This window comes from Vidua chalybeata, chromosome 5 (assembly GCF_026979565.1).
Source record: "Vidua chalybeata isolate OUT-0048 chromosome 5, bVidCha1 merged haplotype, whole genome shotgun sequence".
In the NCBI taxonomy this organism is placed as follows: domain Eukaryota; kingdom Metazoa; phylum Chordata; class Aves; order Passeriformes; family Viduidae; genus Vidua; species Vidua chalybeata.
Genome location: NC_071534.1, coordinates 18,777,327 through 18,791,433, shown reverse-complemented (window position 1 = coordinate 18,791,433; position 14,107 = coordinate 18,777,327).

Below are 14,107 nucleotides of genomic sequence, written 5' to 3'. Positions count from 1 at the left end.
TTCCTCACTCCAGCCACTTGGGTGCAGGAGCAGCTCTCAGTGGTGGCACAAGTCAACAGCTGTTTGATGAAAGCGTTAGTGGGATCACAGGGAGTGAAAGAGAAGTTGAGGTATACACAAGTTCATGTGGGGAGAGATTTGATTTCACATGGCACAGGTCTTGAGGACATCTTGAGTATGAGAGAAAACGAGAGCCAGCCATCCCTATGGAGAAGCTGCTTTGCTTCCAGGGCAACCCTGACAGGCTTTTGGCTTTCCTACTTCACCTTCTGCAGGGGACTGCTTTGCCTTGCAGAGAACTAGTAAAGTCCTGGTGTTAAATACAGTCTGAGCAGAAGTACCAATTTGCAGATTTGCTTCTGTCATTGAAGTGGAACGAAATTTGACATTTAACACAATTTGGCATTCTACCTCTATGTGGAAAAATACAGTATGTCTTTCCTAAAATTGCATTCATTATTTTGCAAAGGAACGTGGTGTAGGAAGTAGCAAACTGAGGTAGCACAGTAAAGAGAATGGAGATGGAGAGTTTTGGGACTGTACAATGCAACAAGAGAAAAATCAGGAGAAGGCTGTGATTTAGAGCTGCAGGGATGTGTGCCAGGGGAATGGGAGAGCAAGGAGAGTACAACAGGGCATAAACTGGCTATTCAGTATGTTGTCAGAATGGTGCAATAGCTCCAGAAAACTGGTTTCATAACCCTGATTGATTTTGTCCTACTCAATAGGGAGGAACAAAAGAGTCGGATTGTATTGATGAACTTGGTCTTAACAGTTAGTTTAATTATTTCTTTTAAAAATCAATAGAATTATCATATGAGAAAGTTTTATGCAGTTCCAGGTTATTGATTATGTGTCACATTTCAAATAATGGGAAGGGAAAAAAGTATGTTTCTAGGCAAAATCTTCCATAATCATGGAGGGAGCAAGGCTGAGGTTGCATGCTCTTATACTATCCAAATTATTGCTGTGGAAATTGAGTAATTACTCTGAGGAGAATTACCATAAGGTGAAAAGAGTTAGGATTAATCTTAGAAAAAAGTCTGTATGAGATAAATGACAAAAATGTTTTAATTGTGATATTTAATAGTTTATGTAATTGGATAGCAAAACTCTGCACTGACATAAATTGATGGTTTTAAATTTCTTTTAAACTGAGTTGTCCAGAAACCTGTACAGGCATCTCTTTATTCATATGCAGATCTAAAGTGCATTTAAGTTTATAATTCCGACATCATTACAGCACATCTGTTAAATATGCTCCCTACATGTGTGCGCAGCCTCCACTTAATTAAAAATCATCCTTTGGACACTGTCACAGTGCTGGCTCTAGGACTGGGTCTATAAAATTCACTGCATTTAAGAGATATAACAATAAATTACATTTTAAAGCAGTATTTATAATTGAAATGGACAGTGAGGCACCATGGGCTCAGTGACACTCCATTTCAGCTCCTTTCTCTTTCTCCGTTTGTCTTGCTGCCTTGACTGCCTGGCAGCTCTGAGCCTCCTTCCCTAGCAGCAAGTGGAGCAATGAACCCCTGTCTTCCTGGGACAGCTTATGCCTCAGCCTACCTGATTGTTTCTCTGAAGCACCACCCAATATTTGGCTAGCCAAAACCAGGCTTTTCAGAAGACAGGTAGAAAGGAACAAGGAAGAATTTCCAGCTCCTCCATGTGTGTGTTACCTTCACTTGCTGACTCATATCACGTATGCCTTTTTAACAACCATGACAGAGTTATCCATTAACTATGGCAAAGGGAAAAAAAAACCCAAACCTGTCTGGGTAAGTCCGACAATGAGACTTTTGAACAAAGAAAAAGTTAACAAGCAAGCTGGTTCTAGAGCCAGAAGTGAGAATGTCTACTATAGGCTTCAATATATTCCTTCCACAGGGATGCTGGGGAAACAGGTAGCACTGCAGGAGCAATGTGCAGTCTTTGTTTGGGAGCTTTTTGCAGATGCTGGTCTCAGACACGCTGTGGGGCGGCAGAACCGACAGTGGTTAAAGCTCTGTATTGTTTTTTTTTCCTCCCAAGACCATAAAGAGCCTGTGGCTTTTTAAAGGAATCTCAGTTTTTCATAATTTAAGTAGAAATATCATGGCAGTGTAGGCTGAGAACTCTCAGCCTGTGGTTCAGCTAGGAGTTGTTGGCATTCCAGTGAAAACTTTTGGAAATGCAGTTCTTTCCAGGGAAATAGCTCACTGCAATCTTTTTTTTTTGTGAGTAAACTAGGCCAATATGAACAATATTTTTTGAGAGGGAGAGAGGCTCAGCTTCTTTTTATTCCCAGCAGAGCAAGGCTTCTGTCTCTGTGTGCCTTTAGGATATTAATGCAAAATAGGATTGGCCACTGATCCAAGTTTAGATTACATGGTCTGACTCTTGTACCAGGAAATAGCAGAAGTCAGGTAAACTCTTATCATGTGAATATTTTACTCAGGTAGTGCTTTAAGTTTGGGGGTAATATACTTTGCTCTTTCAGTCTAATGTGCACAGAGTGTGACATACAACATCTGTTTTGCCTACAGGAGCTACAACCAGCGCCTCTGTAATTAATAGTATTACATCTCCACCATGAGCACACAGCAAATTATTAGAGTCATTCAGAGAAAGCACAGCTGCTAATGGCACAGCGGGGGGTTGGGTTTGAGCTTTTTCTACAAGCCTTGTTCCAATCTACAAAATCTGGTGTTCCTGGTGCTACCTATGAACACCCTTCCTTACCACCTCTTGGCAGAATGACCATTTCTATTGGGTGGCCTCTGTGAAGTTTCTGGTGGCATTTCTGTGCTGTTGTCCTAATGTGTCCTCAGGACCTGCTTAACAATTTTAACATTGTTTCTTGGATAGACAAGGTTTGATACAGCATCAGGAGAGTTCTGCTGCGGAGCCAGGTCTGGGTGGCTCCTCGCAAGCTGTGCCCTTGGTCCATCAGACCAGTTGCTTGTGTCTCCCTCTCCTCAGCAGGACAGAGAGGCATGGCCCTACTGACAGCTCAGGAATGTCCTCACATCCCCATGCACCTGCTCCTGTCACAGAGGCTTTAATCTCCAAATGTCCTCTAACTCTTCCCCCTCTGGATTTGCAGAGGTACCAGTCTGAAGCCAGAAGCTGTAGCCTCTGGTGTGCTTGTTGCACTGACCAATTGTCAGAGTCCATATGGTGCCACTGACGCTCCTGTGATGCATTGCAGTATCTGGTATGTATATTGCTTTCTAATTTATGCTTTATCCTCTTCTTTTTCCCAGAAGATGAGCTGTTTAACAGCTACATGGGTGTTACTGTGGTGACTGTAACCAAGCAAAACCGTGCAGTTTATACTGAGTTCTACATTTGTGGACTTGGAGATGATTAAGAAATTTTTAAGGGCTTATGTTTTTTTCATCTTCCCTGCAGAACAGAGAGAGGGTTCTCATGAACTTTCAGTTCCACACCATGAAGTAGAAAGGTATCATTCATCTTCAAATGCACAAGTGTATTAATATCTATACACAAACATCACATATTAGGCAAACAAATGTTGTGACTTCTAGCTAGTTAGAGATTTAAAAGATGTTTTCTCAAACCATAATTAAGATTGTTTAGATACTTGACTCTTCATTTCTTTGTGCTTTGTTTGGATTTCTTGTTACATTTTATTTTACCCTAGAAGTCCTAAGGTTTATAATTCTTCGGGTTTGAATAAATGCATTATCTCTCTAATGTATTTTACTCTAACTCACGGTTGTATAGCCTTACCTTTGTTCTATTTTGTTTTGGTTTTTTTTTTTTCACTTTTATAATATCATTTCCCTGCAGTATGAGGCTTTTTTTGGGAGACAGCATTCTGTGATTTTCACCTGAGGAGTGCCTTTGCAGAAAAAGTGAGAATGTGCCATCTGAAAGATGTGGTTATTACTCTTGCAGCTTCAAACTGTAAACTGTGTGCGTTTTGAACCCAAATGTGCCATTCTAACTTAGGTTTTTAGGGATATAAAATTGAACAAGTATAGCAATTAATGGAAATCAGGATTGTAGTCCAAATTTAAATTCCTAATAAACTGGTAATTGTAAATTAATCTCAGCAATTAGACATAAAAGCTATTTTCCTCTAGTGTGCAACTCTTTGAAATTTTACTAAACTTTAATAATAAATTAGAAGACTGATAAACTGTTTCTCTAAGCTCATTTGAGACAAGAATTGCACCAAATGCCACATTTCTGAAGGACTCAATTTTTAAATTATTCATAAGCTAATAGAGGACTGAGTTGAAATCCTCCACAATATTGCCTATATTCTCTTAATACCCTGAATGAAAGAGTAGGAGGGAGATCTTTCATCAAGTACTTCGAGCACCTTTCTATTACAGCCATTGCATTTCACCTCCTCAATTTAGTGCTGAGCCTGGTAGTTCGTGTGTGACAGCAACACATCCCTCAGTAAGGCATCAAGCCTTGATCAGAAGGCTTGTGGAGGGATAAGGATAAAGTGGAGAATGGCTTTTTTCAATCACCTGCTCCAGCTGTTAACCACCCCATCATCAAAAATTTATGCACTTTTTTCTCCCACCCCCTATAATGCCCAAAAAGGCATTATAGGGAGGATAAGGAGCAGCTTTATATGTTTAATGAACCTGCTCTGGGTTCAGTGTAGCCTTGACAGTGGAACTGTGTCTACAACTGAGAAATTCATTCGCATTTCTGAGTCCACAGAGTTGCACAACAGGGCCATTCACAGTTTAGCAAGAAGGACAAAGAACCAGAGAGGAAAGAAAGGAAATGAGCAGTGAAGAGACATATGTGTTGCATGACTCTCCTCTGGTAGAAAAGATCTTGGATGTGTACAAACACAAAAAAGAAAATCAAGTCTTCTGGTAAACAGTGCCATCTCCTTTTAATTTTTTTCCCCTTATGTACTTAATATAATCTTGGTGTGTTTAAAAAATTAATGATACAAAAGGGGCTGCAAAGTGACTCCTCTGGAGCTGGATCCATACTACACTGGGACCTGCCCTGCCTGCCCCTCTTTTTGCCATCATGTTTGTTCCTTTAAAATAAGCAACTGTACAAGACACAAGCATTGTCCAGACATTATCTAAGTATTCCCTTTATTCCCTGAATCATCTGGTTTTGATCACAGACTACTCATGCCAACACAAAGTGAAAGAAAACTCCAAACCTGAAGAGTAAGTAGAAAGGAGAGAACAAAGTAATCGTGTGAATCGATGTTGCCTTTTGGGTGACATTCTGCATCCAGGATCTGGTGTTACATGAAAGGCCTGTCCCTGTGTGTGATCTGTTACTTTTGATCACTTTAACCACCTCAATGGCAACGGCCTTTCCTTAAAATCCTCATTGTTTGTTGCTCTTGCTTTACATTTGAAATCTAAGAGGCACAATACAAACTTTGTGTACCTCGAACTTTTCCCCATGCCACTTGGTATACTTGCATTGATCTGGCTACAGTAGATTTAACAGATAAGAAATGTAATGTGGCAGAGATGTTTTCATCCTGTCACCTGGTATTTTCAGAACATTTCCATTGGAAAGCTTGCTCTAGATTGTTTTCTGGAAGATGTGAATGCCACTGAGTGTAGTTAAAAGGAGGGATGACCTTTTAGAGGACACGTAACCTGGATTTGCCCTGAAAAAATTTTTGGGGAAGGTCTGATGTGGGCATCTTGTCCCAGCCCCAAACACTAACCAGAAGGATATCTCTGTGAAACATTATTGCACACCTGCAGGGGAAGGGTTGTGAGCCTATGTACATACACCATGTGCTTTTCTGCACACTTACCTTTTCAATTCAAACAGGGGAAAGCAGATACACCCTTATATTCATTTCTTCAGTAATTAATTAAAGAGAAGTGCCTAAATCACAGAGTAATAGCAAACTGAACACTCAGTGATGGATAATCTCTATTGCTTGTTTGGAATTAATTATTTTCTCTATCTTCTTAAGCCAGTCATGTCATTATTTTGCTCTCTTTTCAGACTCTTCCATTCAGTCTCTTGTAACCTACTTGCACACAAATCATTATTTCATTTTATCTGGAGGTGGCTGGACTGATGATAATATTTAATCAATTTCAGAAAGTTTTAGAGGTAATCACCGTCAAGGAACAACAATTTCCCTTAGCTTCTTTATTTAGTGTGTTATTTTTTCAATAAAATATTCTTTTACTGCAAAATAGAAGCATTCTTGAAATTTATACTTGTTGCAGATACCATAGCCTCTTCCACCAATTTTGAAATAGTTACATAAATCTGAAGATGAAAAACATTTTTATGATAAAAATCTGGGCAAGGAAGAAGTCGATTCTTTATTTCTAGCTTTTTTATGCAATAAACACATTTATAAAGAGTAACATTTTAGACAGAAGATAATATGAATTGCAATTAATTTTGTAGCTGTTTAATATATAACAATTTAAAAGCATCCTTTTCACTGCTCCCAGGTATAAAATCTCCCAAGTAAAGAGCTGAGATTAGACTAGTCTTGAACTGGCATGTTCCAGTGGAAGTGTGATTTCTGTACAGGCTGCTAGTACATATCATACGCTCAGCTGGTCTTCGCAAAAAGGCCAGCTGAAGTATTGCTGAGCCTGTGGAAATAGGAACAAGTGTTTCCAGTGTTATCCCAGCAATGTTTTAGTTGTTAGTAAAGGACTTTTACTCCCATGAATTCCAATCTTGATGGAAGTGACTGATGTTCTCTGTCATACTCCAATGAGTATTTGAAACATTAAGAATTAATGATGCATGCAAATAATGGAAAAAATTTCTTCCAGCTGATCTGGCTGCCCCTTAACTAGAAGGATCACTCTCCATGTGAGAGTGGCTGTGACTGTGCTAGAAGGGTGTAATGGACAACAGGCTCCCTATGAGCTTTTGCGTGTGGGGCAGAAGGAAATGTCCATTCTGTGAGAATGCAAGGTCTTTCTTGCATGTCTCTATGAATGTACGAATGCTAATGGCAGAACTCAGAATTCCCTTTCTAATTAAATGCTCAATGTCACAATAAAAAGATGCTTTCTTAATTTATTCTGCAATTTTAGTTAAAATAAACTAGTGCAATGGGTTTAGCCTAAAGCATGCAGTGGTAATAGAGAAACACTTCATCCCTTTGTTATATGGGTAGTTTGTATCTTCTTGGGGAAAAAAAGGAAGATTTGACAGCTTGACAGCTTTCCATCTGTTTTCTGTGCCTCATAGTAAATAAAAAAATAATAATAAAAATTAATAATAATAATAAAAATAAATGTTGCCTTTTTTATATACTCTTTCCCTGACCATTCAGAAGTTGAAATGTCCCCAGTGTAAATTCAAAGCCAGCACACAGATATGTACTCTGCCTTGCACACCTACTCTTTTCCATGTAATATGAATAAAGCATGCAAAATACTGCCACAATCATCTGTTAAAAAATAATATTGTTCACAGCCATTCTGTAGAGGTGCTTCAGATGTGTGAGCAGTCCACTGCATAGCCACAGTGTTCAGAGGATGGAATGACATTTGTACTACTCATGTTCAGGTTCCCTGAATTTAAATTCAGAGGCAGTTTTTATCAGGTGGGACAGAGGACTCACTTCATCTCAGAGAAACATATCTTTGAAAATTACATGCATACCTTGGTGGCATATGCCTGTGAATCATGAAGAGAGAAAAGAAATTTAACTTTGCAAATTTGTATGCATGTATTATTTCTTGTCCTGGAAATAATTTGCTGTTTTTTTTCATATACTTTTGAATTTGCAGAGGGATGGTTTCTACAGAGTTCCCTGGTGTAAGTTACGTTAGCATTTTATAGGCTGCCCATGTAAACTCTTGAGCTTTCATGGCTCTCACTATTCGTTTTTAATATAGTACAGTTCATACTGGCTCTTACTGCTGTCTAATTTTGGTTGGGTTTTTTATGTGGCTTCTCAGCTGCAAGGAACATGGCCTACACTTGTTTGAAACTTTTCTTGTCTGTGTAAACCTGCTATTGGTGTCCCTATTTTTCCTTGCCAATTGTAAAACTCTAAGAACTTAAGTTGCCTGTATTTGTCAGGAAGGTCAATTATTCTAAATAGCAAACCCAGATCTCATATTACAAATGGAAACTCAGAATTTTTAGATGACAAATAGAAGTCTCTTCTACCTTTGTACCATTATTTTGGTTGTTCCACAGATATAGAAATCCACAGTTGAATTGTCTAAATAAATTATTTTAGTAAATAGTGCTCCTTATTCAAAGAACACATGCAAATAATTCCCAGCCAAATGTTAGTTATTGACTTCTAAGTTTATGTGCTTTTTGAAGTGATCCAGTTTCACTCTTCTCTTTTGGGCATCAGAAATTGTTTAAGCAACATGTGGTTTCTCATCTTTCTGTAAGAAAAAAACAATTTCTTCATAGGGTGAAGAAAAATGTAATTTAACTAAAAGTGTGTTTTATTTTGGATATTAATGTCTATAACAGCAGCTCTCCCGAACAGAGAGAAAACATTTTCTAAAAAGACCTTCTTAATAGTTATTCTTGTTACATTTCTATAGACAATTCAGATAGTTTTATAAGATACTGAGAGGAGCGAAGCTTATGATTTTACAAGTCTTATGAGGAAAGGATGTTCTCTCTTGTGCATTAATGTGTTTCATCAGAATTCCTGGGAATCTCTCCAGCTATACATAGTAAATATTTCACATACCAATAAAGTGATTCCTCAGCAATTCAACCACTCAGCACAAATGAGGCTTAATTTATGATGGATATCTGCACCTGTTAAACAGTGAAATAGGCTCCTGACATAAGTGATTCTTTCATGCTGTTATTTCTCTAATTTTTTAAAAGATCATATCTACCTAGGTTCACCCCAAGATGCTTTTAATGATCATGATTTCAAAAAGATATCCACGTTTTGAAATTTCATATTGAAGAAGGAATATATGTGATTTTGAGCTAAAGTGTATATATGAAGGGTTTAGATCAACACCATTAAAGGCAGGTATAAAACATGCCTATTACTGAATTAGACACTTGTTTTGTATATCTAATGATAAAATCAATATGAGGCTCCGTCAGAGGAGAGATCCATTAGCCTCCATCTTGCTAGCATTCAATCAAGAGATTGAATTTGCAAACTTCAAGGGGGAGAAATGTTTTTCCATTTTTTGACAATCCATATTGCACTAATTCAGACAGCTTTTACACAGAGCTGCACCAGTTTACTCAAGCATTGCTTTCAATATAATTTCATTAAATCAATGCAAAAGGTTGTGTTGACCTTTTAAGTATATATTTAAATCTGATCAGTGGAGCTTAAATCGATTGGGAACTGATTTTAGATGACTCTTAAGGCAAATAAGTGTGTCCACATGGGGTTCTTCAGCTGTTCAACGAATTGATGTGAAATCCAATTTAAATTAAGCCACTGCAAACAAACCACTGTTGCGTTGTAGGTGAGTCCCAAATGTGCCCTCCAAGTTCTTCAAGAACTTTCTTTCTGACTTGAACAGAGAACCCAAGGGAGATACAGTTAATGCAGTGAAAGCTGATCGTCCCTGTCAGGAAAGGTGTAAGAAGCTTCCAAACAAACATCCAGGCTTCAGCCAAAAGCTGTGTTTGTAAACGTGTTCCCTATTGTTTTTTACTCTTTTCTCTTGAGCTGTAACTGTAGTGAACAAGGCAGAAATGCCACCATTCACAGATTCTGGCAGGAAGAAGCTTCCTCCATATCTCACAGGTTTAAAAGATCCAAAGTAAGTTTAAAGGAAATCCCCTCTAGTTCATGTTTGCTAGGGATTGGGACACCCAAGGATTTCAACCTTCAGTTTGTCTTTGTTGTTTTCATAGTATAGATTATTCCACTCTCCTAAAACATCACTGAAGATCTTTGCAGAACTGCAGAGAAGCCCCTTGATTTTCACAGCCCTTAACTCTACCAGGGGGATTTCAAAGATTTTGCCCTAAGAGCAAAGAAATGGGAGATGCAAAATGAACTTCACTCCATATTGATTGGTAATGCAAATCAGATGGAATAAAATGGGTATTTGTAGAAGGGAAAGATTACCCGATAATTTCTACCTTTCAACAGACCTGTAACCTGGGGTTTAATGACTGAGTTTAAAAACATCAACCATCATAGAATCATACAATAAAATGGGCTGTGAGAGAAAGCAGTAAATAAGAGGAAATACTACAGTAAATTGAGGGAAAACTGGTTTAGTATAAGTAACTACCTGATTTATTAATCCAATAACATGGGAATCCAAGTTGCACTCCTGAACTTCTGGCAGCTATTGATCCCTCAACCTCTCTCACTCACTCTTATGCAGATAAATTATCATCTGCTCCATTTGCCCCATCCTAGAACTGAGGAAAGTAAGTGAACAGTTTTCCTTATATTCTCCAAAATGTTTTAATTATTTGACAGTTTGCTGTTTGAAAGAAGAGTTTTAAGGGCTCTTCTTCATTTTCACACCTGTTTCTAACAGAAGGTTGCTGTTTGATAGGCATTTTGGAGCTCTCTTTGCCAGTCCAAACGCCAGCAGGAGAGAAGTAAATGTAAAGGTAGGTTCTTGTATGAACAAAGGGAGGTAAGAGAATGGACCTTTGTTTTGTCTCCTCCAGGGATTCAAAAGGGTCTGGTGGTGACTGCTCATGGTTTGAGTGTGTTGGGTACTGTTAGATTTCTGGCCTCTTTCCAGCTTTCCTGGTTCCTCAAAATTACTTACAATATTCCCATTCAAACTTGTGCAGTTGATTATCTTGAATGGTTGCAGACTCACAAAAGGTTATGGGATGTGAGTGAACTTGAACATAAGGATCATCCATGATAAACTCGTGAGTATTTCTATATATTCAGGTAAATGAATTAACTCCATGGTAGTAAGTGGCATAAACTCAGAACTTTCTATGTGTCTTGCTGAAACCTCCCCAAAGCTGTTGTATCTTGTTCTATTCTTTTATTTTTTAAAGTCTTGTGGACTGCAGGTGAGTTCCTAGTGCTGGATATGGCTCTTTCCTCTTTCTCCTAGCACAGGTCAGTGAATCCTTAAACTGGGTTAAGAAATAAAATTTATGAATATGGTGAGCAGAAGATCAAAGAAAAAAAACACAAAACCCCCATCATAACTGGAGGGGAGAGAAGAAGGGACTATTTACCATTTTGCAGTGGTAAATCACCAAAAGCAAAAACTACCAAAAGTAAAAATTACCAAAGCAGTAGACTCTGCACTGACACTTGCTTCTCTGCTTGCTCCTATTTTCTGCATTTCCTGTGGCTGTCAGAATTAGAGAGCTCCTGTGTTCTGATCAGTGAAAGCTTGCTGCCTCAAATGGCCTTTCAGCTGATGTTCTGGAGATCCAGTTGTGCTGAGTTTGGAAATTAAGGGAAACAGTGTTTAGCACAGCAAGATACATTCAAGGTATGTTCAGTATAGAACTGGCAGAGACACCATCTCTTGTGGGATTTGCTGACCTAGATGCTGTAATGAACTTTCCAGTGAAGTCCAGAGCAAGGCTAATGTCAGTATATTGTCTTTATCTAGGCATTCATAACAGAAAGTGATTAAATGGCAGAATACTTTCAATCCTGCCTTCTGAGGACTATCTGAGTTAGCTACCACAACTTTTTGTTTCTTCTGGTATGGGAGGCAGAGGACTGATGGCTCCCTCACTCTTGGTTTCTTTTGTAATATCCATATAGTTTTTGTATTAGAAATTGCCATGTCTGTGGGCCACCTATTCTTTTTCCCATTCCTTTGTGTCTTTCTAAGAAGAAATGATACAAAATTAGTCTTTTTTTTTTTTGCCCTGAAATCACATCTGAACTCACTTCAGCATCTCCCCTGCCTAAAACCAAACAAAACCAACAGTAACAACAAAACCCATCAAAAAACTGAGAGAAAAATTTGGATCTTCACAGTTTTCAATTGTCAAATGGTGCCTTTGCTACAGCTACAAGGGACTTCAACAAGATGCTTTTACTGACAGCAGGATCTTTCCTATTGTGACAAAGAAGGATGGCAAAGGCTAATGAATTGTGTCTTACTGAGCAGGGCCTGTAGATAGGAACTTGATTCCATTAAGAGATCTTTGGAGGAATTTTGGGATACTATATTTCTTGGGAAAAGAACAAAGAATTAATATAGGAAGACAAATGCAAAGCTACAGCTCAACCTTGTCGCCTTCTTTTCAAAAATCATCAAAATCATTGACTTAGTGGAGGTAGCTTCCAGACCTCTCTCTTTTTTAAAACATTTTTTTTTTCTGATTTAGTGCTTGTTCCCTCTGTATGACTCTCTCCCCACATTCAAGACTGTCAGGGAAAAGCTGTAGATAAGAGTATCTGTAAACAGTGTTTTAGTGTCTCCCACACAGCAGTCTGGAACTGTCTCCCCTCATGTTTTTGAAGGTTCATGGATTTCCCAAATCAGTAGGAGTTTATTGATTTATATGCAGGCAAGCTTGTGTTACTACTTTGGTTACTCTTGTGCTTTTTCCTGGTTACTGCTAATTAGCCTGGCAGATCTTCCAGTGTTACTTACATGTAGTAGTAAATGAATATAACTTGTATTTATTGAGTTATCATAATATTCTCATAATATTCTCTCTCTCTCTCTCTCTTTTTTTTTTTTTTTTTTTTTTTTTTTTTTTTTTTTTTTTTTTTTGGTATGCTCCTTAAAAGGATAAAAGGCACTTTGAAAACTCTTATCTGAGAAATCAAAGAGATCCAGATTGTGACCTGATACTCAGATAGTGCAGTCTCCTGCACTTGGACTATCCCATAGCCTCTTGTCACCTCATGCAGTTCTTCTGGGATATTCTACTCTCTTGCTACTGCTTTCTTGTTAGTTACCCTCTGAAAGGCTTGTCCTATCTCTCAATTACAATCCTACACTGTCTCTGACATCTCATTGGGATCCCAGCTCAGGTTAAAGGTTCTTTCTCTCTTCCAAGCTCTCACTCTTCCCTGTGTATACAGATGAGGTTTTTTTTTCTCAGTTGTTGTGGGCAGTCTCACCCTCCTGCTTCTTCAGCCTTGTGAGTAACAGAGGTGCCCAGGCTCCAGCAACCTTGGGCCCATGTGTTGCCTCCCCAGGCTGCAGGCGGTGTGGAGAGTCCTGGCTTCCTCGGGGCCCTCCATGCAGGCTGGAAGCCTGACTGGCTGTGGAACGTTTCCTTTCCTCTGAGCAGAAGCCGGGATGCTGCTTTCTCTCGGGAGGTGGCAGCACAGCCAGATGCGATTAGCGTATGCAGTTTGACGCCCAGGACTGCAAAGGGGTGGCAGGGAGGTGGGGTTGGTGTTGGATTCCTTCCGAGATAGAGCTCCTTAGCTGGGAGCAAGGATTAAGATGGGGAGCACAGGGGTGCTTATGCATAGCAGGGATAGCTTCAAGCCCTTTCTTGAAGCGGAATGGAATCAGCCCAGCATCCTCACGGTAACATACTGGGATCCCTCATGTTTCTCTGTATCAGCTGCAGCTGATTGTTAGGTGTGGTGTGGGACCCGAGATGCCCCCTGTGGGGACAGTGTCATTTGTTGAGCCTGCAGGCACAGCCCCAATTGCTTGTTTGTTCATGTGTGGGGAAAGGACTGCAGGAATTTGGGCAGAGTCAGTACATATCGTGGGTTTTGCAAGCACCCACTTTCCTGCAGGCTGCCACAATGGTTGCATGTTATTTTAGTTATCAAGCAGTTCAAGGTAAAATGCAAAGAGAAAGGAAGAGCAACAGTCCCATTAAATGCTACAACCTACTCCTCTCTCAGAACCTCATCTGTTGTTTTTAGCCAGTTTGAAGGCTCCCATTCTCTCATGAGGTTTTAATAATGGCTTATAAAGACAGGGGTACTACATGGGCTTTAATGTGACCATCATCTGGAAAACATACACAGAGGTGGGGTGTTTGGGTTTCCACAGAAAGCAAGCACAGTGTGGTCCAAAAATCTATGGGATATATTGTTTTATGTACCCCTCTGGCTCTGTTCTCTGAATTAAATTTCCCTATGCCAAGCACACTGGATCTACTGGAGATGCTACAGAGCCTTGTACAGAAATTTGTTGGGAAGTTGTTTGCCTGCTTCTTGAACTGTGAGAAAGTTTTGTGGCAACGTGGAATAACCATAGATTCGGTA